The sequence below is a fragment of the Heptranchias perlo genome, chromosome 32 (genome assembly GCF_035084215.1).
Source record: "Heptranchias perlo isolate sHepPer1 chromosome 32, sHepPer1.hap1, whole genome shotgun sequence".
Classification (NCBI taxonomy): Eukaryota; Metazoa; Chordata; class Chondrichthyes; order Hexanchiformes; family Hexanchidae; genus Heptranchias; species Heptranchias perlo.
Genome location: NC_090356.1, coordinates 19541929 through 19569099, shown reverse-complemented (window position 1 = coordinate 19569099; position 27171 = coordinate 19541929). Strand labels below are relative to the sequence as shown.

The 27171-nt window shown below is 41.5% G+C and overlaps 1 protein-coding gene across 5 annotated transcripts in view; it reads right to left on the bottom strand.

Annotated features, from left to right (window-relative positions):
• foxj3 (forkhead box J3) overlaps nt 1-27171 on the bottom strand; it is a 105117-nt gene that overhangs the window by 60784 nt on the left and 17162 nt on the right. The window contains exon 2 of one of the 5 annotated variants that reach the window (XM_067970572.1): nt 21767-21860. The exons of the other annotated variants lie outside the window; for them this stretch is intronic. The gene's annotated coding sequence lies outside the window, so the exon portion shown is untranslated. The remainder of the gene's footprint in view (nt 1-21766; nt 21861-27171) is intronic. 5 annotated transcript variants of the gene reach the window in all.

Below are 27171 nucleotides of genomic sequence, written 5' to 3'. Positions count from 1 at the left end.
TGCAAAGATTTTAAACATGCTGCCCTGGCAATAATTTTTTTTAAATCTTAATTTTATATAACAATGGACCCAGCAATAGCTCATTTCCAGACAGATCAGCTCTCCTGCCCTCTTTCCATGCATCCCCATCAGAGATTACCAGCTGCATATTGGTACAAATGGGGCAATGGATCTAGCAAGACTACCAATCAAATTCCATCTACTTCAATGCCACTATCACTACCTCAGCAATGGAAAAAAGACAAGTTAACAGTTCAGGTAGAAATCCTTCTTCAGAACATCTCTAGTGAGTGTTAACTTGTTTTTTTCCCCTTTTGGATACTACCTGATCTGATGCAAATCTCCAGCATTTTTTGTTTTATGTCAGACTTCTAACATTAGCAGTTTTGTTTTATTAACTCCTGGCAGTTTCTTAAGATCCAAGCAGGAGTTAAAACATCAGCGATCCAGCACCAGCAAGGTGGGAGAGGGGGGGGGTGCTGAGGCCCGAGGTAGAAGGGGGTGGGGGGAGGGCTGAGGTAGATTGGGCAGGGGGTTGGGGAGCAAGGTAGAGGGGTGGTGTGTGTGTGCTGGAACATGGGATGTAAAATTAGGATTTTCCAGTTATACTTCATGATACACTTTGGGCAATAAGGGCAGAGTGACAATGTAGGGATTCAAGAAAAGATTGGCGTATATGGGAGGGAGATTTTCATCCCATATTTCGAGTTCATGTACCCTGCAATGAATACATTATATTCATTAACAACTACATATTCCAACCATATTGGCAGAGGTCAAAATAACCAACCACCCATCTGTCCTCAACAAGCAAGAACATGTTGGAACAAGTGGAGATTTATTGGTGTTAGTTTCTGGGACAAGGAGTACTGGACATCAGCTCCATATTAAGTCACCCAGAACATAACTAGGCAAAAATGTAGTGCAGATTAGCACAATCTGGAAAGACAATAATTTGCCTCGTTCTGTGTTTTTATGGCTTAGTCACATTAGTCAAAAAAGTCAGCAGCCATCACAGGGACACACATTTTCCCAGATTACCAGAGTAGGAAGTGATTCATTTCACAAGCAATTCTTTTTCTCCCTATCCTAGCTTGTTCCATACAGCAGGACTCCGACTGCTATTTCTACTCACAAATGCAAATTTAATGTTAGGAAAATCCAAGAGGATGTAACTGATACCCATATAGTTTGCATAAATTGCTGAATAACTACCCCGTTATCTAAAAAGTCATGAAACTGCAGTCAAGACAGCTTGTGCTCTGCAACAAAAACATTTCACAGCATAATACTTGTACAGTTCATCTAAATGTACAAATATAGTTGACAATGATTTTCTTTAAGGCTATTTACCCTCCAATTTTGTCCCTTTCCTCTCCAAACTACAAACCACCTCTGGCCTATCGATCAAAAGAACTATCTCCGCCAACCCCAATCCGAACAAGGTGCAGTAAGGAGCACAAAAGCAAGCTGAGGATATTACTCTCTCCTGATTCCACCTGCTGCCCGGTAAAGAAGCATATGGCCTCGACATGCTATCGCCTTGCCATGTTGCAGCAGAGTGGGAGGAGATGGGGGTAAAGGTCACACCTGAAGCTTATGTTCCATGGCACCACCACTACACAACAGAGACATTACACTTTGACTTGCAGATTGTAGCCTGGAAGAAGCTAAAAATGTAGCTTGCAGATCCTAAATAGACATCAGATTTATCAAATCGAGTGGTACATCGATCAGAAAGAAAGAACGAACTTGCATTTATATAGCACCTTTCATTACTTCCAGGCATCCCAAAGTACTTTACAGCCACTGAAGTATATTTGAAGTGCAGTCACCATTGTAACATAGGGAATATAGGGATCAACTAATGGTTTGTAATAAATTCACAGACAAATGTCAAATTATAATGATTTAAAGCCTAATTCTTACATTTTCAGACATTGATCATTTGTCTTAAATGAGGATTAGCACCCAATCCCACAGAAAACACACAGCTAGATCACAACCTGAAGCTTCAAATTATAGTAGTTGCTTTTGTCAATATCAACATGTTGGGAGGGAAGAAATACAATATTTTTTTCTTGACTGATCCCGTCATTTATTACATATTTATTAATTTAACTGAATCAGCTAAACTAATACCTTTAGTGCATAGTTATTTAAATCAGTTCCCTTTGCAGGTGGTGGACCTTACACCTCTGGGACCGGAGTTCAAATATAGTCCAGCATCTATGTGCTGGCTGTAACGGTCAAATGTTAAGTGAGTCTGGGTCTGTCTCATCCCAATTCATAGCAGACATGGAGTCACAGCATAAAATTGCTCTAAATTAGAAAATACCATACTGGTGCAGTAGGGAGTATTGATCTAGGTAGGGGCAGTGTGGAAAGATACAAGAACAAATTTGATTTATATAACACATTGTTGCATCCTCAAGGCGGTCCAAAGCACCTTACAGCCAATAGTTTTTGGAAGTTCAGCTACTTAAGTTTAGCAAACGCTGCAGCCAATTTGCACAAAGAGTTCTATAAACAGCAAACGAGTTGAATGATGACCTGTTTTTTGATGGTGCTGGTTGAGGGAGAAACGTTTGCCCGCAGACTGGCAGAAATCTCTGCATTTTTTCCAAATAGTCCAATGGATCTTTTACATTCACTTAAGCAGGCAGATAATCATAGAAAGGTTACAGCACAGAAGGAGGCCATTCAGCCTCCAGCCTGTCTATATCCTCTTGGAGTCCATCACGATCCTCCTCACTGTTTACTACCCTTCCAAGTTTTATGTCATCTGCAAATTTTGAAATTGTGCCCTGTATACCCAAGTCATTAATATATATCAAGAAAAGCAGTGGTCCCAGCACTGACCCATGGGGAACACCACTGTACACCTCCCTCCAGTCCGAAAAGCAACCGATCACCACTACTCTGTTTCCTGCCCCTTTGCCAATTCTGTATCCATGTTGCTACTGCCCCCTTTATTCCATGGGCCGCAATCTTGATAAGGTCTTGGTTTAAACATGTCATCCAAAAGATGGCACCTCTAACAGTGCAGCCAGCTCCCTCAGTATTGCACTGAAGTGTCAATCTAGATCATGTACTCAAGTCCACTGTGAGGCTTAAACTCACATTCTAATGACTGAGGCAAGAGTGTTACCAACTGAAAGAGCAGAGACAGCTTTACTCTGCATTTAATCCTGCTATATCTGATCCAGAAGTGCTTAATGACAATACTGGGTGCCCAAAATGGAAGGTGTTCAGCTCCCGAAAGTCACCTTGATGAGCATAAAATTCAGGAAAAAGTTTTCAAATTCTCCTTGCCCCATTTCATCAACAAAATCTTAGTCTTAAATCAAAAGTTCTCAAACAAATTGCAAAACATGTAATTACGATACATCTCAATCATGCAATAAAACAAAGAAAATTTCAACTCCGGGACGAAATGAGGCCCACAAGTCAGATAATGGTTTCCAATGTGTCTGGGCATACAGACAAGAGCTGGCAGTGAATGACATTAATTATACCATGGGCGTCACCAAACTGGATTTGCTTACTCCTTGCAGAGAACTTTGTGAATGGCAAACATTTGAAGTACCCAGTGGAAAAATCAGGAGGAGCTATTTTAACATTTGTTAGTAAAAATATTAGTGACTGAGCAACATTCCAGCTCAGGATTAAAAAGTTGTATCTCAGCTCTTATTAAAAAAACTCTCTTTCTAATTTTATGTCTTGAACAATGTTACCACACTGTTTTAGGGGGAAGCGTTTGTATGAATTCTGTACTCATCAACGTGAAGAACATTATTGCTGGAAAATGGAATACTTTCTCATTTCAGATACTCAGTGACAGTATCAGGCGCTCCCAGGTCAGGTACAATACAGATATATACAGGGTGAGGCTCCTGCTGCTCTACCCCAAAAATGTGCCTCAGCTCCAATCTCAGAAAAGCACCCCAGTTGTACCTTTTGTGAGTTTTTTTCCCATTTGCCACAGTAACCATCTTGTGGCCTAGCTGTGTATGGTTGCGATGTAAAAGGAAGTATTTGTGGTATGTGACCAGACCTCCTGGGAACTGGACTGAATCAAGGCAAACTCATTTCCTATAGCGTCCTTACTGCCAGAAGACAAAGGTGACCTTCAATCCATCAGCATGGGCTCAATTTGAATACAAGTCCGGGAAACAAAAAGCCAGTGTCTAATCCTCGGTACCACCTAGTCCCCCATCTATTGCGTAACAAGAATTGTGCTTTCCGCGCCCCCAGACCCCTGTTAATCCCCCCTTTTTCCATATATCATTCTGGGTGTGAAGATTGCCAACCTGCAGGAAAGCATCCAGCAATACAGGTGAAGCCAGTAACTCACCATGTGGGAAATGATCAACAGAACCCACAGCCAGTGGCAAGCTGTTAGAATTTAGTGGAAAGGTATTTGTAACTCCCAAAGAAAAATTCACCTTTGTCTGCATACTGTCCCGAAAATGGACAAGTACAAAAACCAAACAATCAGGTGTTGCTGTGATTGCACTGCAGAAACAATTCGGATTCACACACACTGAATACTGAAAGTACAGTGCAGGTAGATAAAGTCATCAATAAAAAAGACCTACACCATTCTGAGTCCTATAAATAGGGACTGAGATCATAAGAGTAAAGTAGCAGTCATAAATGTATACAAGCATTGATTGGGCCACGGTTAAGAGTACTGTGTGCAGTTTTGGGTGGCCCCAGAAAGAACACTAAAGTCAGAGAGAGAATACAGATGATGCCAGGGATGAAAAACTACAGTTATGAAGATGGGAACCATATCCATTGCAGCAAGACTGAGATTTAATAGAGGTTTTTAAAATTATGAAGAGTTTTGGTGGCGAATAATGAAAGACCATTTCCTCTTGTTGGGGAATCTGAATTAAAATTGTCACTGAGTAAGAAGAGAGGTTAGGAGAAATTTCCTTACAGTGTTGTTGGTGCATGCAATGCTTTGTCCCAGGAAGTGGTTGAGGCAGACACTATCATTTTTTAAAGGAAAATTGGATAAATGTTTGAAGCAGATGATATGGGGTGAGAATGATGCAGTGGGATTTGTTTTGGATTATTCTAGCAAAGAGCACAAACATGATCAGTGGAGTGACATCCTTCTATGCTGTAAGCATCTACAGTTCCAAAAGATTCAAGAACATTTTGCTCCTTCCCTTTCCTGAAGGCACAGACTAATGCTGGGGTATAGGCACCAGCAGCCCTTAGGTACCTAACCCAAATGTCAATGTTCACATGGGCTATTTAACTTCAAGAGGCATCGCATTAGAGTCCAATCCTGTCCTCACCCCTACTTCCAAGTGCTCCTTTATAGGAAGGGTCGCTTGTTAGTAATCGGGAACAGAAAACAACTACTTTCTTTTCTTGAAGTGCAGGGACACAGAAGCCAACTGTAGAACCCATACTTCTGCTCCAGATAAGATCAGGAATTGAACTGTGCCCCTTATGGTCCTCCAGGCTGTCATAGACTGTTCAATATAAATGACTCATCAAAACAATTACACTTTTATTTGAAACTTTCCTTAATTAGTCCAACTAGGTTGCGTACATCACACACCATTAATAATGGGCCAAATAAGAGGATTCTACTTTTTTTAAACTTTCTTTTTATGGGGGTATTTTTAGGTGTTTCCTTTTTTTCTACAAAATTCTCTTCTTTATCTGCCAATCCTGAAACAGCCAAGAAAGTGAACACTCTGCATGCTCCCACAGACTGCAATCAATATCCATTGTAGCCAGAGGCACCAAGCAGCACCCAGGCACGACTTTCCCCCTCCACTTCATTCTCTGCCCTGCTAAAAGATGCCACAGCCTTGCTCAACGCAACTCAGATCAGGAAGTGAGTAAAACAAACCTCGAATGTGCATCTGTCTCCACTCTGTGGCACTGCAGCATTCCAAATTTCTTGAATTTTATAGGATGCATTCATACTGTACACAAGCCGAGAGCGAATCACTGTGGGTTTCGATACTACGTGCAAGCTGCGGTAAAAGATCCGCAGTTTGGGTGTGAAACCCCTAGCTGCCGAGAGTTTCACTTTCAAGCTGCCAGTGCAATGGGAAGTCAGATTGCTGATTTGACTCTGTGGTCAGCTACAATGCTAAAACCGGTGTGTAAACATACCCTAAGATAAATGTAAGGAGTCGCACAACACCAGGTTATAGTCCAACAGCTTTATTTGAAATCACAAGCTTTTGGAGCTTTGCTCCTTCGTCAGGTGACCTGCCAACCAGCAGTGAACAGCACCTGGAAGACAGATGATTGTACATGTAAACCCAATTACTGTGGACAACAAAAAGCAATTACAGAACAGCAGAAAATATTATAGAATCCTGGAATTTTACAGTACAGAAGGAATCTATTCAGCCTGGCACACTTGTGCCAGCTCTCTGAAAGCCATCCACTTCGTCCCAATTCCCTGCCCTTTCCTCATACCCTTTTAAATTTGGGCATCAGTCCCTTAACGTGGTAAAATTGAGAAATTAGCATCTAAATGGGAGAATGGAGCTGGAGGAGAAATCACAGTATGCCTGTTGCATGATACATGATATCTCCAGTCCCACACAATTATACAAGACATAAACTGCATCAAGTGCTGAAAATCAATTTTAATGCTTTTCTGATCTATGAAAAGCATAATGTCACATTTTTTCCCAACCACCCTATACAGGCTGAATGGAATGATCCATTTCCAACCTTTGAATTTTAGCCCCTCACACAGCAATATGGCACCAGCAATAATTCCTTCGCTAACATGCAACACCTTAAAATAGTAAATGAATGATTGTAGAAAAGAGGGGAGACTGCCAAGATTATTGAGCTAATTTGAAGTGATGGGGTTGGGCAGGGGATGTTTCTGCCACCAGTTCCCAGGCAGAGGTTTCATGCATCAACCTGAATGTAAACCTATATTTGCTAAATTCAGCCACTGTTTTCCTGGTAGCAAAATTTAGCAAGTCTGACAAGTTTCTATTGGGATTGCTACTGGGCGTAAGGTCTATCCATCAGAAAATGGTGGCGCAAGAACTCTTCCAAGGCCAAAGTAAATGCAGCTTAAGTATAAAGTCAACAGACTGCATACACTTAGTGAGTAAATTTTTGCATGGAGTGGTACAGAAATTGTTCTTGGTAGGAACTGGGTGCACAGTGAGCTAGATACTGGTCTTTTACTTCTTGGATTTAGATTCAAATCCAGTTCAGTCCAATGGCAAAAGACTCTATTGTTAGATATAAGGGTCCTGGTTAGAAGGGTCGTACGTGAAATGAGTTGACAGTCTCAATCTAGTTCTCAGTAGGCATACATTCACAGCACAAAACTTCCTCTAACATGGAACGGGACTCTTGCCTGACAAACCTGTGAATAGCTGGTGTACAAAGATAGCTCTAGTAGCTCTTAATAGCTCTAGTTATGCACCACTTTAGAATCTTTTCTCCTGTCACATTTTAATCCATGATCTTTCCTACATAAAAAAGATGGAGGACTGTTGTGTTAAAGTAATATAGTTGTAAAGTGTGACCAGCACTTTAAATAAAAGGAACAACGAGGAGCAAAAATATGTATTTGTTCGTAAAATGGAGGCAAGCTTTATGCCTCAGCTTACATGCAGTTTAATAGGCTGGAGTTACAGACATTGTTTTCAATAAAATAGTCAAAGCCCAAAAACAAGGTGTTTACAATTCACCCCAATATTTTGTATAACGTGTGTGAATTTCAATCTCCCAACTGTTGTTACCAGTGCTGTTTAACTAAAACTGCTTAATACTGTGTTTAGTGCTGTGCTAGTGCAGCCAGCTCCAAACATGCAGGTCTCACACTGGTGGCAGCAACCTCCAAAGTAAACTTGCCAGATTCATTAAAGGCTGGCAACTGGGAAGACCCTTTTTCTTTCAACTAGTTCTACTCAGCAGCCAATCTTAAATTCAGTGAGTTTAGTTTGGGACTACCGTCAGCTGCATAACATCCACTTATCAGGAGCCAGACACAAGCACAGGACTCCCAAATATAAAAACAGCTAAACTGGTAAATTGTTGGGGGTGGGGGGGAAGCTCACACTTCAGTCAACACACTTTAATGTGTGATATACTTCTTGTATGATGCTTTTAATTCATTATCTCAAATTGCTCACACCAGTGAAAACCTGTAACCACCAATACTTCAGCCAAGTGTTTTTTTTTCTCCACAGTTCACAATGTTTTTTCCAGACACAACTTAAGTTTGGAAAGGCAAAATTTATAATTGTACTACTGGGGGTGTTCCGCAACTCAAGTGGACGTAGTTTGAAAATTTTACACACGCACCATTAGGTTTGCGTAACAACACTGTGTAATACATATCCTGTTGCTTCAGCATGAGGGAATCATGCAAGTAGGGGTAACGAATAGTCACTAGAAATCATAAATGTAGTGTCAAAGTGGACATTTCCACGTGAGCAACACAGAAAAACTCCCCACATTCTTACATAAAAACAAGCAGAATACAAGAATAAAACTTTTAAGACCAGAAATGGATTTAATTAGGAGAGTACAGTTCTCAAAGCAGGTGAATATTACCCTGCAGGCTAAATGTGCATTAATAAATTACAGAAGGAAGAAAATGGAAACAGCTCCCACAACGGCTCAGCAAGTTTACATTGCAAGTAGCTGAATTATACAGACCAGGAAAGTACCAGGTTCCATCCCTGGCATGGGCTAAGTTAGCTGGTGATAGGGATGCTTTAATTGGTCTTAGCTGCTGAACTAGGAAAAGAAAGGAAACAAGGGAAAAAATACAGCAAGTTTGCCATCCCTGCTCAATAACCAGTGACGCTTTTTATAAATGCATGTGGCAAGTTGCTGCAGTGTGTACCATCCACAGGATGCACTGCAGCAACTCGCCAAGGCTTCTTCGACAGCACCTCCCAAACCCGCGACTTCTACCACCTACAAGGACAAGAGCAGCAGGTACGTGGGAACACCACCACCTACACGTTCCCCTCCAAGTCACACACCATCCCGGCTTGGAAATATATCGTCGTTCCTTCATCGTCGCTGGATCAAAATCCTGGAACTCCCTACCTAACAGCGCTGTGGGAGGACCTTCACCACACGGATTGCAGCGGTTCAAAAAGGCGGCTCACCACCACCTTCTCAAGGGCAATTAGGGATGGGCAATAAATGCTGGCCTTGCCAGCAACGCCCACATCCCATGAACGAATACAAAAAAAATGTGGACATTGGGCCCCCCTGCAATTGAATAGTCCGCTAATACCATCAAAACTCATGCATGAAAAATGGCAATTTGAGCAAGACACCCAAGGGTCACTGACATCAACGGAGCTGTGTCCCAATAAGGAGTCAATGCCTTCAGAAGAGAAGAGGCAAGAAAGTAGGCGAGCAAAAAAAGAATTGCATGTATAACACAATACTGTGGGTTGATGTTCTACAATGTCACAAGGCTCATTTAGCATACTAAAAGAAACAAAGATTTGCATTTGTAAAGCACTTTTATTACATCTCTCCAACCACTTCACATACATATGAATCACCTTGAAATGCAGTGACTTATGTAGGCAAATCTGACAGCAATTTTATGCACAGCAAGATTCAACAAGCAGCAATGAGCTGAATGGCCAGTTGATCTGTTTTCAGTAGTGTTAGTTCAGGGACAAATGCTGCCCTGGGCATAGGGAACTTCTTGTTCTACTTGAAATGGATTCTTTTTGTCCATCTGAACCATTAGGATCGGCTGATGGGACTTCAGTTTAATGTCTCGTCTGAAGGAAGCACTTTCAACAAACCACCACTCCATCACTAGGGTGTTACTCTAAATTATATGCTTAAATTTGCAGTTTGTCTTGAATCCACAACCTTTTGACTCAGGAGGTGAGAATGCTACCAACTGAGTCAAGCTGACACTGGTATTAGTACCAATACATTTTGGGAAAAGAAAATACACTTATACCAACATGCTTTAATGTGGGATACTCTTAATTCAACACCTCAAACTTTTTTTTAAATTGGTAACCAAGCTATAACCACTAGTGCTTCCCCCTACTGTTACACAGTTCAAACCATCTCTCAAGAAACAACCCAAGTTTGGAAGGGCAAAATCTAGAATTGTACCACTGGCTGTTGAAGGTGACACTGTACAAAGTTTTCACACACCCACCATTATGCTTTAACGAAATCCTAGTGAAAACAATGCTATAGTAGTTTTGCCTGTAGAACACCTCAAAAAGACCAAAAACAATTTTTTTTGGGCCCAGGTCTAGCATTACTATAATTACCTGAATCTTGAGGCAATAGTTACAAACAAATTACTAATGTGGAATGGGGAAAGAATTTGCAGTCAATTAGGGCAGTTACTACTAAGAACATGATAAAACTTGTCGTTAACTGCAGTACCTGGGACTCATTACTGTAGTTGCAAAGATGCCAACACAAAGAGAGCATGCTGATTAATGAATTGCACAGAACCCAAAACAAGGCTGACAACAGAACCCAGCGCTCAATGCCGAGCAAAAATCACACTGCTTCATCAAAATTAAACAGAACTGTAGCTCGTAAATTGTTTCAACAAGCTTTTGGGGACTTCCTTGCTTTGTGGGTAAATGCACTACTTGGTATGGGACTGAGTCATACAGACCAGGAAGTCACAGGAATGATTCATTGAGTTAATTGTTCTCAGCCAGAACAGTCGGGGTGCTATAATTGATTGCATCCTTGAGCTAGCGAGGAAGAAAAAAAAGACAGATAGGATTCCTGCTACATATCCCAGCTGGAAAATGAACAGGCGAGGACAGGATCAGGCTTAGCTTTGATGTTCCCATGATTGTTTCATGGATTGAAAATTGGTTAACAGACAGGAAACAGAGTAGAAATAAATGGCTCTATTTCGGGGTGGCAGGCGGTGACTAGTGGGGTACCGCAGGGATCAGTGCTTGAGCCCCAGCTATTCACAATAAATATCAATGATTTGGAAGAGGGAACCAAATGTAATATTTCCAAGTTTGCTGACAACTAGGTGGGATCATGAAGTGGCTTCAATGGCTATTTAGACAAGTTGAGTGAGTGGGCAAATACATGGCAGATGCAGTATAATGTGGATCAATGTGAAGTTATCCACGTCGTAAGGAAAAACAGTATTATTTGAACAGTGATAGATTGGGAAATGTTGATGTACAAAGGGACCTGGGTCTCCTTGTACACCAGTTACTGAAAGCAAGCATGCAGATGCAGCAAGCAGTTAGGAAGGCAAATGGTATGTTGGCCTTCATTGCAAGAGGATTTGAGTACAGGAGCAAGGATGTCTTAGTGCGGTTATACAGAGCTTTGGTGAGACCACACCTGGAGTATTGTGTGCAGTTTTGGTCTCCTTACCTAGGGATATACATGTCATAGAGGGAGTACAGCAAAGGTTCACCAGACTGATTCCTGGGATGGCAAGACTGTCGTATGAGGAGAGATTGGGTCGACTCGGCCTGTATTCACTCGAGTTTAGACGAATGAGGTGGGATCTCATTGAAACATATAAAATTGTGACAGGGCTAGATAGACTGATGCAGGGAGGAGGTTTCCCCTGGCTGGGGGGTCCAAAACGAGGGGTCACAGTCTCAGGATACAGGGTAGGACATTTAAGACTGAGATGAGGAGAAATTTCTTCACTGAGGGCGGTGAACCTGTGGAATTCTCTACCACAGAAGGCTGTGGAGGCCAAGTCACTGAATATATTTAAGAAGGAGCTAGGTAGATTTCTAGACACAAAAGGCATCAAAGGGTATGGGGAAGAGAGCAGGAATATGGTATTGAGATAGAGGATCAGCCATGATCATACTGAATGGCGGAGCAGGCTCGAAGGGCCGAATGGCCTACTCCTGCTCCTATTTTCTATGTTTATATGTTTCCCCCTACACAGTCAAATAGCAAATCAACTGTCATTGCCTAGGCTCACATACGAAGACAAGGCACCTGAAGGCTGTGGGATCCATGGAACCAGATGCCAGCGAGTTAGTGCCTTTAGGAAAGAAAGGAGAAAACTGAGCAGGGAGTACTTTGTCTCCAAACTACACATTTTATTCTATTTGCTGCCTGAATCATTGTGTCTCCTGCATCACAGTCTACGGGCTTTTATCAAAATACATCCAAGTTGTCTGTATGGCAGCAACTCACATGAAGGCAACGAACAACCAGTTAAATGGAGTCTAGGTATAAATATTTAGGACACTGCCGAATGAATACTGTGCTACATCACAAGCAGGGCTCAAATTTAATTTTGTTCAGACATCAAGGCTTCAGTAATAACTTTACTAGTTGACAGCAAAAGTCCTCTCCGGTAGCAAAACGTGTTAGAGTCTGCAAAGCAGATTTACCAGAATTACAAAACAAATCCTGAATACTGGATTCCAAGATGCTGAGCTGGAACACTTCTCAGCTAAATAACTGGCATGTCTAGACCGACGGAGGAAAAATAGGCTTAAAAAAAACTCGTCCTTCCAAAACATTTACAAGAGAGACATCTCTAAGCACTATATAAAATGGTGGACAAACAGGAGACACCAAGCAGGTGGGGGAGAAAAGGGAAAAAGAGGGATTGGGGGTGAACGCAAAGAGTCATAAGGAGACCTTTGAAGGCAGGCAGAGATGTTGGGAAGAACGTTCCAGAGGACTGGGGGGGTGGGGGTAGTTAAAGGAGCAGCCACTGGCAGCACAGCAAAGGGAACAGGGAGAAAAATATTTTGTCTCTGTCAAAATTAAGAGCGAGCGCTTCTGGAACCAACACTTTTTGGTTTGTTTTTATGGGTTGGAGGGAACAGGGAATTGAGCGGTGTTGGGAGAACAGAGGGAGTGTACGGGAACATACTGAGGTAAGGAGCCATAGGAGAACTTGATGGCTATGAGGAGGATCTTAACATCAATTCATTGGAGCAAAGGAGCCAGTGGACCTTGGCGGGGTGATGGGGATGTAAGTTTTGATGCAGGTGGGGAAGTGGGCTACTCCATTACAGACACATTGTAGTTCGTGGAAGGGAAAGGTCAAAGCCGGAGTTTGTTAATTATTTCCCTCCAACCCATAAAAACAAACCAAAAAGTGTTGGTTCCAGAAGCGCTCGCTCTTAATTTTGACAGACAAAATATTTTTCTCCCTCTCTAATCTGACTCATTGAGTTATTAGAAGCTCAATCAAGTTGTCCTGGGAGATTGCGAGCTCGATGAATTCCATGACATTTCATATCCTATCTGCAGGCAGTCAATTGAACTGAAGAGAAGTGCAAGACTGTTCAGTTTTTGAAAACCAGCAACAGATGGCGCACAATAATTTTTCTTAGTTAATTTTACAAAAATCTCAAAAGTTTCAATCTGAAATGTTTTATCTCAGTAAGCTGAATGAAGAGGGTTAGATACTGGATTTCCACTTCTGGGTTCAAATCCAGCCCAGGCTAAAGAGAGGAGACTCTCCAAACATTGGATATGAACATCCTCTGCGGATCGAATTTAGGCAGTTTCAACCCAACTTGTAGGAGGCATAGGTCCACAACACAACATAAAACCCGCACTAATTAAGCATAAACGGCCAACCTCAAGATATGTGCTGTGGGGCAAGTGAAAAAATCCACACTCGTGCAATATGTGCACTCTTCAGAGATTGGGGTTGAGGCACAGAGTTGGGGCAGAGTAGGCCAAACTTTACTCTGCATGAACTCGTACTGTACCAGATTTGGAGCATTTTGATGCTGACACAAGGCGACAACATTTTTAAAAGTTCCACTTGAAATCTTTCCTCCCAATAAGCACATATCTCAACTAAAAATGTAAAAAAATAAAAGGCTAACACAATCCAGTTCACAATCCATTTGATTCTGAAAAGAAGTGAAGCCTAACGAGAGGAAGCTCCGAGAAGCTTGGTTATATGTCGGTCTCCATGCAGCTGGGAATTTTGCAGTTGTGTGTACATCTACCACTAGAAGCCTCTGTGTTTGGACCCAGAGGAAGCAAAAACTGGACTGGGGAAGCATGATCAAGAGTCAGTAACAAAACAGAAACCAGATCTATGCTTCCAAGCAAAGCTCCAAAAAAAATGTTGCTGCTTAACAGTGAGCGGGGGAAATTAAATCTGTGCATATCTTATTTGCATCATCTCAATTTACAACAAGTTGTGTAGCAAGAAATCTGATGTTGACTTGTCATTTTATTTTTATGGGGGACTTTTTTGCATTTCTTAAATCCCCTTTCTACGCCCGCCTAGCCAGACAACTGAGAAGGAAGTAGGTGCACAGCCTGCACATATAGCAGCAATGATACCTGTAAGCTGGCTGCCAGGAGTGGTCAGAAATTACCCAGGCATAATTTTGCCTCCTCCCTCCTCAGTTAAGAGGTGCCTCTGCCTGCACTCAGATCATGAACTGAGTGCTTGATGATTGAGATAATTTGCTTTCGCCGACTGAGGTACAGTTGTGCTTGGAGGAAGAGGGTAGCATTAGGATACTGCTTAGAAAGAAAGAACTTGCATTCATATAGAATCTTTTGTGATCTCAAGCCATCCCATAGCACTTCATAGCCAATTAAGTACTTTTGAAGTGTAGTCACTGTTGTAAGGTAGGGAAATTCAGCAGCCAATTTGTCCAACAAACAGCAATAAGATAAATTACCAGATAATGTGTTTTTAATGATGTTGGTTAAGGGATAAATGTTGGCCAGGACATCGGGAAAACTTGCCTGCTCTTCGAGTAGTGCCACGGGATCTTTTACATCCACCTGAAATCTTTTACGCCTCAACTTAATTATCTCATCCAAAAGGCACATCTTGACAGTGCAGCACTTTCTCACTACTGCACTGAAGTGTCAACCTGGATGACGATCTCAAGTCTCTGGAATGGGGTTTGAACCCAAGACCTTCTGACTCAGAGGCGAGTGTGCTACTACCAAGCCAAAGCTGACACCTGATTGCACTGATTAGTGACCATGCTTTGTTAGATCCCTGTCCAGGGCTGGATCATGCAAGGTACTGATGGAGCTTATGTCCTACTCCTCTACTGATCTACATCCCTCTTTTGGGAAGCAGTTCAGGTGTTAAGAGGAGGGGGCCTTGAGTTTTGTAGATCTCCAGGAAGAGGCTTTAGCAACATTTGATATTGTCAACCGACTGCCAAATTTCACCCAAAGTCTAACTTCATATCGAAGTATGTTGTGTTTAGATAAAATTATTGAGTGAATGATTAAATGGCTGTGAGTCAGACTTGCCAACTTATCATTTTTACCTGCAGCTTATAGAAATCTGACCCCAAAGCAGAAAGTTTTTGCCTAGTTATCTATTTATCAAGATTCAGCATGACTGCAAAAAGTAAAATCTATCCTTTACTCAGGCCGGTAAAATGTGTTTCCATATCCTTGCTCAGGCTTCTTTCTTTCATTGTCCTTAAGACTCAACTCACTAAAAAAACATTTAAAAAAAAAAATTCTCGTAACTCCCTCAATGGCCTTGTGGATAAAAGCACCACTTGGTGTAGCAATGAGCCTAACATGAGATCTTGCATTTAAATCTCTTCTCAGAATGGCGGCTAGGTGCTATAATTGGCTTCAATAACCCAAAGTAGGGGGAATAAATTAAATCAGCCAGGTTCCTGCTCCTGATCACTATTTCTCCAGGAAGTGCACGTGTAGATGTCGGGTGAGAACCACATCAGGCTTGGCTTTAATGGCTTCATGACTGAACAGTCTCTAAAAACTCAAGGTCTAGGCTCACACGTGAAGAATGCCCACCTGGACGAGGCTCAAGAGAGCTTCTGGCACCGACAGAATCGCATCCTAGCAAAAGTCCACAGCTTCTGGGGAAGAAGATAAATTGTGTGGAAAAATTGCTTTGAAAGTCCGAGTGCTAAAGTTTTTAGCTAGTTCCAATCCATGATGTAACAAGGATTGCTAAATTGGTCTTAAAGAGCTCTATTTCTACTAACCATTTATAAGAGATTCCTTCAAATCCCACATGAATTCATTTCTATATTAACAGAAATAGTGCAGCATTATTCAAGTAAATACAGAATTTTCCAGTCCTGGAAAGGGGTCGCCAAAATCCTTTACATATCTCGCTGCCAAATGATATGCAAAATACCTTGTATTCACTTTTCATACTCCCAACTCATGGCAGAGGGATCTACAGAGTGCTGGATGGCAAGCCACCCCAGCCATTTTAAAGCTAATAAAAGTCAGACAAGAAAGAGCAAATAAGAAACCATTGCAGACTAAATCTTAGAAAATGTTTTGCAGCTAAACAGTGGACTAGCTGCAAGGAGGATTTGCAGCCTTGGGATGTTTTATTTCCAATTACGTGCAGCCTGGAGTTAAGTACCCATCCAGATTATCAGGGGGTAAAAGGAAATACTGACATGCTGTCATCCCCCTCATGGGCAACCTGCTAGATACCCATTTTAGGCTCTTTTCCAGCTTTAAAACCTCCCAGTCATGACAACAGGGTCATCTGTGACAAGTTCCATAGGATTAGCAATGCAGCCATGCTGGGAGATGTGCGACTTGCTCATCGTCTAATGGCTCGACACAGAACAGCAACACCAGATGTCTGGGACCATGCCACCTATCTGCTGTTTCAGTTGCCAGATAGAAATGGGGCATTGGAAGAATTTTTTTTCCTCCTCATTTCCTGAAGGCTAATGCTGGTGTACAGTTTACTGCACACCTTCAGTACCTTCCCTGGTGCAGATTCATTTGTGAACTTGGAAAGTGAGTGATGGCAGGCTATTCAACTATAGGGAGGCATCGCAGCTAAAATTAACCCTGTCCTCACCCAACACCCATACAGGGACATGTTCTAGCAAAGGTCACTAAATACCAATTAGGAGTAAGAACCCTGAATGATTTCCGCATGCGCAAAGTCACTGAACCCAAGTGTAGCAACCCTACTACGATTACCTAACTCAGGACAGATTAGAGATTGAACCTGGAAACTTCTAGTTTGTATGATACAGTGTACCTTCCCAATCCACCCCCATTACTTTTAAACGAACTATAAAATAAATCTCTCAACAAAGCTTTAAATAGGTGTCAGCCTTGGCTCAGTGATAGCACTCTCATCTGAGTCAGAAGGTCATGGGTTTCCCTACATTACCACAGTGACTACACTTCAAAAGTACTTCATTGGATCTGAAGCACTTCGGGATAACATGGGGCAGTAAAAGCTGTTATATAAATGAAAGTACTTTATTTAGGTCATATACACTGCAATGTAGAACTATATAAACACCAGAGCCCTTTCATACTTACATTGCATAAAATCGTGCAATACATTGCCTGGACTGTTTTGCAAGTGGATTACCACAGTTACCAGGTGGTGACGTCACAGTATCACAACACAACGCCCACACAAATTACTGCGTCTTTCCTCCCTCCCCTGCCCAACTATGATGAGCTTAAACCACAACCTGCAATTATTTCTGATAATCACAAAGCTCAATATAAACAAACAAAATTAATATCTATACAGATGTGTCAAGCACATTACCATCTCCAGATTATGGTGAGGGTGCCTTGTACAGTAATGCGTTCAGGTCATTTTGACAAAGCTTGAACTCAATTCAACTGTTTGGGGTAACTGACCATTGCACAAAATAATGATTTCAAATGTACTCCACTAACTATTAGAGTTTTCCCTAACCATCTAAATAAAATTCTGTACTAGTATCCGCATCAGGAAAGGACTGGAGACACTAGTGTGCACCATAGCTGTTTGGTCACTAGACGATCGGCGACTCAGCACAGACCAGGGATCGTGCCTTTACCATTTGTTGCTGAAGGCAAGACTTTCTCAGTCAATTCAAACTATTATTTTTTTTTAAAAGAAATTTCCAACCCTGATTGCTATCAAATGACTCACATTGGAAAGTGTCCAAGTGTGAACATTAGGGAAGGATAGGATTGATTCGGTTATAATGCCTCACACGTTCGCACAGCCCACACTCCCTCATCCTTTGGCCTCACACGTGATTAACCACCAGGATGAAGTACTACAAGGCTGCTGCACAAATTATACCATATCCCAGCAAGAATCAATGTTTTTAAATGAAGGGAAGAATCTCCCTTTGCCCAGAATGGTACCGTTCAGCACTCTAGCAAGAGATCCAGCCAAGGTTCAACAAACCTCACAGTGAAGGCAGCCAGGTTAGAATATCATTCAAGTCTATGATTCAAACGTGGACCTTTAAACGAAAATCCACTCTATTAGGCAGAGTTACAAATAATTGACAATCCAACACAATAATCCCCTTACTTGAAAACCCTAATGGCTGATATATCAAGCATCTCAGACTCACAAATAAAAATATTCATTCTCTACAGTAAAAACCAGAAATTTAATTTCAGACCCTACTTCCAATGGCATACCACTCAACTACCCAAGATCTCATTTCTACTCCAGCTGGGTTCTGACTGTAACTTGTAACAGCAGTAAAACAGCTATATAACAAATAGATTGTTAAAACAACCGTTAACTTTCAATTGATGAATGGGAAACAAGCATTGGAAAGGCCACACTGACAGCACAGTGAACAGGCATTTCCACCACTTCAGTGTAATGATGATCTGTTAACAAACAAAAAATCATAAACCACGTCAGTCACTTAAAACAGATCTCTTTTAGCCTCACAAGGCAAAAGGGAACGCAAGAAAGTCGCTCGTCTCAGTTTAACCTGAATTATGCAAGAAGCAACGTGAATGTTGGCAGCGCATTGCGCAGAACATAACAGGTTACGCCATTTCCATACCAAATCCAAGCTGAGCCATTCAAAATTATAGGTAGGCTGCTCATATAAACTGCGGCATCAGATGGTGCTCGACCCGGGATCAGTCATGCAATATCTGTACCTGCATCACATTTTGCCAAGTCCAGTCTCCTCACTTTGGCATGATGCCCCAAACCAAGCCCACGTAGCAAGCACCTTCCGATTCTACTGACATTGTTTTTTTGAATCTGGCTGAATTTCAAATTCAGTATATCCCCAGGTTGCTGCAATTGTCCTTAACCCCAACAATGGTAGGACTCTCCGTGTAATGCACTACACACATGGGTCAGGAATGGAAATCTCCACCTACCTGGGGACTCAGGTACACATATGAATCAAATATATCCACATTTCAATGGACAATTGGCTAAAACGTGCAATGGTGCTTTAAATACCCAGTGGTCAACACAAACCCATGGCAATTTTTATTTACTATGCCAATCACTTAACATTTTTATTACTGTTAAAAACATCATACTTGAAAACTATGCACAATCTTAGGAGAAAACAGTGCAGGGATGAAATGCGTCATTTAAGTAACTACGTACCCACCAGTCATTTATCACTCAGAGAGGCTCACTGCCATAGGACAGACAAGCCCTAGTGTTCTTCTGAGCGTCATCGCGCATTTACAAAGCTCGCTGGCAAACTTTAATAGCAAAATTCAGAACTGCAGTAATTCAGGACAAAGGAAACCTGTATAATTTGGCAGTCAAACCCTGAGCCTCCTAAAAATAACAAAATCAAAAAGGATCAGTGTCAATGGAATGCAATTACTGTACAGTTGAATCCTTTTAATTTGAAGTCACAATTAAAATTATCTGATAATTTGATTTTTTTTTGGGCACTAAATTCCCACCTTGTTGTGCTAGTTACATTGCTTAATTTGCATTAATGGATCATTCAAATTTTTTAGTGGAAGAAATGGCTGAATTATCAACTGACTGCAGGGTGTCAGTTATCGAAAGAACAGGTTTATGGGAAACCAACTGCAACAGTAGAATTCTAAGAAATTCTTTATGTTTCAATTTGAAATTCAAAAGTTAGGCATTTGTACATCACAGCAATAGGAATACCTCCAAATGCTGCTCGCCATCACCAGTTATTCAATAAAAGGTTATTACATAGCTATTTCTCACACTCTTTCCAGATTAAGGTCTGAGGCATATTTTGCTTTGTATCATCAAAGACCATCTCCACTAAAGTACTAGGAATTTCACATTACTCAAGATAATTTACTCTGAGCCTTAAGCAAGGCATTAGTCAAATAAATTATTGCAAGCTAGTACTACAGCCTATTCCTAGGGATTCCTCCAGCGTGACATGGAGGATGGGGAGGAAGGCTTTCAGTGGCAAGGTGGTGCACATTTCAGTTATAAATCCAACTTTCTAAGAATTGGCAAAATATTCATCGAGAGTCTGCTAATCCTAGGTTACAGAATACTCAGAAAAAAGAGCGAGGTACCTTTCAGAAACATAGCTCTGTACCCACAAATCAAAGAAAACAATCAAGAGCAGCTTACGCAGGGAAATGAAAGATGGGGTGGTGTGAGCAAGAAATGTCCCAGATTTGATCACTGGTCTGCCCTCTGTTAGCTGATCTCAATCAAGGCAACAGTACGGCATTACTGATGAATATTTTCAGGCTATTTGGGAGGGGATAGGGAGGAGAGAACCAGGGCTCTGATCCTGATCAAAAATGCACACGCAGATTTTGCTCAAGGACGGGATCAGGCTTCGGTGTGATGACCTCTACAGTCAAATAGACTGATACTCTGTCTTGGCTTAAACATGAAGAGAAGCATTTTGGCTAAGATAAAGGGCTACCAGCACCTGTGGAACCATACCCAACACAAACTGCCACCTTCAGGAGATGGAGAAAATTAAACAAAAGAGCAGATCAATGATTAAGCAGATTACACCACAGTTCTGGCCCTCAGACTGGCACCTGAAATTGCCCACGATGAGCTCTCAGGGAAACGTGCTAAGATAGAAAAGATTGGAATGCAATGCAGACTCACTTTTACAGTGCAGCATTTGCTTCATTTTGGATGTCACTACATACTCTTACTTGGAGGGGAAAAGGTGAATATGTATTGTGGAGGGAACATGAGGAAGAAAATATATTTGGAAAAGGGAATAAAACAGCAGAATATACAAAGATGGCCTCATAGACCCATCTCAAACACTGAATTTTGTTTTACAAGTGCCATTTTATTAATTTCCAATCTTACCAGATCCCAATCAGTGATGAAGCATTGACTTGTCACAGAAATGTACTCTGCTGCAGCATTATCCAATGGATAATTGACTTTATTTAGCAAAATGCTTTTATATTTGACTAATAACCTGAATTGGCAGTACTCTGCTGACTCCAGTCCCTGTGAACTGTTCGGTTCTTTCCACTTTTGCTAGCCTTATTACATTTAATAGGTTTACCGCACCAGCTGGTTTATGGTATAATAATTATAGCTATAATTGAAGCCTGTGACTCTGGTACATAAGACATTTGTTCCATAGCCAACACTTAGTTTTCTACACAAAACTCATGGCATTCTAGTCAATTAACAGGGAGTAGAGACAGAAAACAATAGTCAACCACTACAAAGCAGTAGTCACACTTGCAAAGTGCATTATGTCCTCTTCACTGATACAGAATTCTCTCTCTCTCTCATTCCCTCCCAGGCTACCACTCAATTACACGATGCAAGCCGTTTAGTGTAAGGCCAAGGCACTTTTTTAGTCAAAGATTTGCTAATATTACAGAGAAAACACAGGGTCATAAAAATGTTAGAGAATAGTGTAAACCACAAAAATGAAGATGAAGCAGTTTATACAATTACCCAAGCACCGTGAATATATTATAACCTTCTACATGCTCCAGGTTTTTACCAAATATGCAGTTTTACTGAGATTGTTTGTGAAAACAATTTCAGTGCATTACTGCTATCTAAAAAAAATTCCAATTCTCTCACCTTCTCTTCTTGAAAGTGGTGAATCGCCCTTGGATACAGCTTCTAAGATAGGGGACTGCAGATCTTCCCCCGTGGCCGTTGTTCATCTGTATGCCTAAACAGGGAGTAGAAATTTACAGCCCATTTTGTCTGTGCTGGCTCTTTATTAGAGCAATCCAAACGAATCCTACTGCCCCACTTTCTCCCCATAGCCCCGTATCTTCTGCTATTTCAATTACTTATATCCAATTTTCCCTTAAAAGATGCAATTGTCTTCGCTTTGACCACTCCCTGTAGTAATGAATTTCGCACTCCAACAATTCTCAGTAAATAAATTTCTCCTAACCTCGCTCCTTACTCAGCAACAATTTTAAATTGATGACCCCTCATCAGATTCCCCAACCAATTCATCAAAATCCTAAATAATTTTTGAAACCTTTATTAAATCTTTTCTTGGCTTTCTTCCGCCAGTGAAAATAGTCCCAGTATCTCGTTTCTCATAACTATAGTTTCCCATCCCGGTGAGACCACGGTATATGCTTTGTTGTCCTCTCTCTAATCAGGCACTCAAAACTGCTCACAGAATATTCTAACTGGCCTAACCAATGTTTGTATAAAATTTATTACCACCCTTTCTCTACTTATAAAATCTGAAACACTATCAACCTTTTTTTAATGTCTTTATCTACCTGCACTTGTACTTCAGGGAATTATATATTTGAACCCCTAGGTTTCTTTGTTCATTTGTACCCTTCAATGTCTTTCCCCATTCCATGTTTTTTCTCCCAAAATGTATTACCTCATATCTATGTACATCAAGTTGAATCTGCCACCCGTCTGCCCATTCTGCTAACATTTCTATGTCTTCCTTCTCATTGTTTGCCAGATCCTCAGCACACTGAGATTGTGTTCCTTATACCCAAGTTCAAGTCATCTATAGATACCAAGAACAAAAGTGGACGTAGCACTGACCCCGGGATACGCCACTTCCAATGTTTCTCCAATCCGAGCAACACCCATTTACTTTAATTCTGCGGTTCCTGTCCGTCAACCAACCATCTATCCACGGGGGTACATTTCCTCTTATATCATATCCCTGATTTTTTCCAATAAGCTTCTTGTGAGACACCGTATAAAACACCTTCTGTAAATTTAGACACTACATCTACTCCATTCTCTTTATATTCATCCATGGAGGCACCACTGTCATGGCTGATCCTATTCTGACTCAACCTGCGTACACACTTATTTTCCAGCAGGAATCATCGGATGTCAGGGACTCTGATCAATTTTTCTCCCAACTAGCCCTGGGACTGAAGACACTGCATTTCTGCCACCAGTGTCCTAAGTTACACAAGTACTTACCGAGGCCCCATCTGCTCACTCAGGCGGACGTAAAAGATCCCACTGCACTATTTCAAAGAAGGGAGGTCTTCCCGGTGTCCTGGCCAATATTTATCCCTCAACCAACATCACTAAAACAGGTTATCTGGTCATTATCACATTGCTGTTTGTGTGAACTTGCTGTGCTCAAATTGGCTGCCGCATTTCCAACTTTACAACAGTGACTACACTTCAAAAGTATTTTGAAAGTGAAATGATGAAAAGCTCTTTAGGACATCCTGAGGTCATGAAAGGTGCTATATAAATGCAAGTCTTTTATTGCTGATATTAATGTTTCCTTATTCAAATTATCACCTTTACAAATGTCACGGTTCTTCTTTGTTGTAAAAGATGGATGCTAAACTAAGGGCATTTACTGGGAATCAAAAATAAGTAGGTTTTTCACATGGCAGGAAGCTATTTTTAAAATGTGAAAAGTATTACTTTTACATGGTTAAAATAATCTATCTATAGTATAATGATAGACTGTATCAGTGTATATAAAGCCTTTTATTCATGCCTTCAGTTTTCCAGAGAGGCCTGTAAAGGCTCTTGCATGCGTGTATCTTATCACTGTAATTGAGAATGATAATGATCTCTTCTGCACAAGTGAAATTTAAATGTCAGCTAAAAACATTTCAAAAGTTTTAGTTTTAAAGAATTCTAACTCTGAAAACTGAAATCTTCCTGCCTATTATAAACATCATAAAAAAAAATTAGCCATGGTTCCCACTTCTCATCATTATCCTGTGACAACTTCTGAAAAGTGCATTTGTTTGGACAGCACCAGGCTCAGCTGCAAGGCCTCCACAGTCTGGTCTCACAGATGAAGAATGGCCATTTGGTCAAGATACCAGAAGGTTGCCACCATCCATAAAACCGTATCCCTGAAAGAGTTGACACCTTCAGGAGGGGTACAATTAATTATGTTTACAGAGACTGCCACAGACCCACCATGTATTTATTCAGTGCCTCAACTGTTTTTCGTGTTCGAACCCCTTTGCTATTTCTAACTTAGCACAATGGAAGATGGTAGCGGTTGTTGGAGGCCAATCATCTCAGCCCCTGGACATTGCCCTGAGGAACTCCTGCAGCAATGTCCTAGACCAACCATCTTCAGCTGCTTCATCAATGACCTTCCCTCCATCATAAGGTCAGAAATGGGGATGTTCGCTGATGATTGCACAGTGTTCCATTCCATTTGCAACCCCTCAGATAATGAAGCAGTCCGTGCCCGCATGCAGCAAGGCCTGGACAACATCCAGGCTTGGGCTGATAAGTGGCAAGTAACATTCGTGCCAGACAAGTGCCAGGCAATGACCATCTCCAGCAAGAGAGAGTCTAATCACCTCCCCTTGACATTCAACGGCATTACCATTGCCAAATCACCCACAATCAACATCCTGGGTGTCACCATTGACCAGACACTTAACTGGACCAGCCACATAAATACTGTGGCTACAAGAGCAGGTCAGAGGCTGGGTATTCTGTGGCGAGTGACTCATCTCCTGACTCCCCAAAGCCTTTTCATCTACAAGGCACAAGTCAGGAGTGTGGTGGAATACTCCACTTGTCTGGATGAGTGCAGCTCCAACACTCAAGAAGCTCGACACCATCCAGGACAAAGCAGCCCGCTTGATTGGCACCCCATCCACCACCGGCGCACTGTGGCTGCAGTGTGTACCATTCACAGGATGCACTGCAGCAACTCACCAAGGCTTCTTCGACAGCACCTCCCAAACCCGTGACCTCTACCACCTAGAAGGACAAGAGCAGCAGGCACATGGGAACAACACCACCTGCACGTTCCCCTCCAAGTCACACACCATCCCGCCTTGGAAATATATCGCCGTTCCTTCATCGTCGCTGGGTCAAAATCCTGGAACTCCCTTCCTAACAGCACTGTGGGAGAACCTTCACCACATGGACTGCAGCGGTTCAAGAAGGCGGCTCACCACCACCTTCTCAAGGGCAATAAATGCTGACCTCGCCAGCGACGCCCACATCCCATGAACGAATAAAAAAAAAACTTTGCAGAGACAGTCTAACTTACAAACCGAACTAAGTCCTCCAAGAACTCAGATCGTAAGTAACAAACAAAAAAATCCTAATGCCTGTCAACTAAGACTTAATATAATTTGCATTTTGGCCAAAAAGTGTTTTCTTAGAAAAATAAATACTTGATATTCCACAGTCCTGTGCTTCTGTTCTTTTATATAATTACAGTGATGTTGAACTATATCCCAGATACTCCATAAGCAAAAGAGAGTGTGTGTGTGTGTGTGTGTGTGTGTGTGTGTGTGTTTGTATGTAGGTAGAATGAGGAGACATCTGGCCTAATTTGAATCTGCTCCACCAGAGACTTTAAGAGAGTGCAGACATGTTGAAAACAGGGGCAGTCTCGTCAGCACATTTACTCTCACGAGACAAAACTCAAGGACATCCATTACAGATATAACAAGGATCTTTTGAAGTACCGTCAGCCACCAAGCTCCCCAGTTTCAAACCAAAAAGCCACAGAGCTTTTGAAATGCCAGGATCATTGTCCTTTCTTCTGAAATCACAACGTCTTTGATTTCACCACTGTGTCATCTCCAAGGACTTAGACATCTTGAAAATTATAGAAAGCTTGAGTGTACTTACGCCAAGGAGATTTCAATGCAAAGCCGTCTAAAGCTCAGGAAAGAGCAGGAAGTGTGGAGAAGAGGCACCAGATCCACTCGTGGTGAGCCACTGTATACCCAGTAATTATTTCTAGTGAAATATTCAGTTACTAGAGACATTTATGTTTTGTTTCAAATATGCTTCCAGTTTAAAAAGCCATTCACCTTCGACAGAATCACAGTAATGGACAACATCTTTAAAATGGAGCGTTTAAGAGAAAAAATATATATTCAGTAAACGTTACAATACTGGTCAGCTTCGCTCAGCTGTTGGCAGTCTGAGTCAGAAGGTTGCGGCTTCAAGCCCCACACCATGATTTAAGCATATAATTTAGGTTTCCACTCCACCCTTTGGATGAGATTTTAAATTAAGGCCCCATATGCCTGTTCAGGTGGACGTTAACAAGCCCATAGCACTATTCAAAGAACAAAGAGTTCTCTTGGTGGCCTGGCTAACATTGCTCCCTCAACTAATACCATTGGTCATCCATCTCATTTGTTGTTTGTGGGATATATTTGCTTACGTAATAGTAACTGCTGTTTAAAAATAATTCACGGGCTGTGAAGCATTTTGAGATGTTCCATAGACGTAGGAACGGGAGTAGGCTATTCAGCCCCTCAAGCCTCAGCCTCATTCAATGAGATTGTGGCTGACCAGAACCTCAACTCCATTTATCTGCCTTTGATCCATATCCCTTGATATCCTTACCTAATAAAACTGTCGCTCTCAGTCTTGTAAATTTCAATTGATCAGCATCCACAGCCTTTTGGGGGAGGGAACTCCAGATTTCCACTACCCTTTGTGAGAAAAAATGCTCCCTGATTTCACTCCCGAATGGCCTAGCTCTAATTTAGAGACTGTGCATACTTGTTCTGAATTCCCCCACCAGAGGAAATAGCATCTCTATATCTGCTTTAATGAGTCATTTTAAACATCTTGATTAGATCACCCCTCAACCTTCTAAACTCAAGTGAATACAAGCCAAGTTTATGCAACCTGTCCTCATAATTTAATTCTTTAAGCCCTGGTATCATTCTGGTAACCCACGGCAAGGTCAATATATCCTTCGAGAGGTGCAGTGCCCAGAACAGAACGCAATACTCCAGATGGGGTTCTGACCAAGGCTCAGTCCAACTGAAGCATAACTTCCCCCACTTTGTATTCCAACCCCCTTGAAATAAAAACATGACAAAGCACTAAATAAATGCAAGTTCTTTCTTTGTTGTGACTTACTATTCTGAAGCAGGCAGCATAAAATACATCTCTGAACATCAAATGAAAACTAGACAAATCAAAATTAAATGAGAGATTCTTTGACACATAATAATCTTTAAGTATAAAAGAAACCGATGCTACCAAGTGTCACTCCCATTCATTTT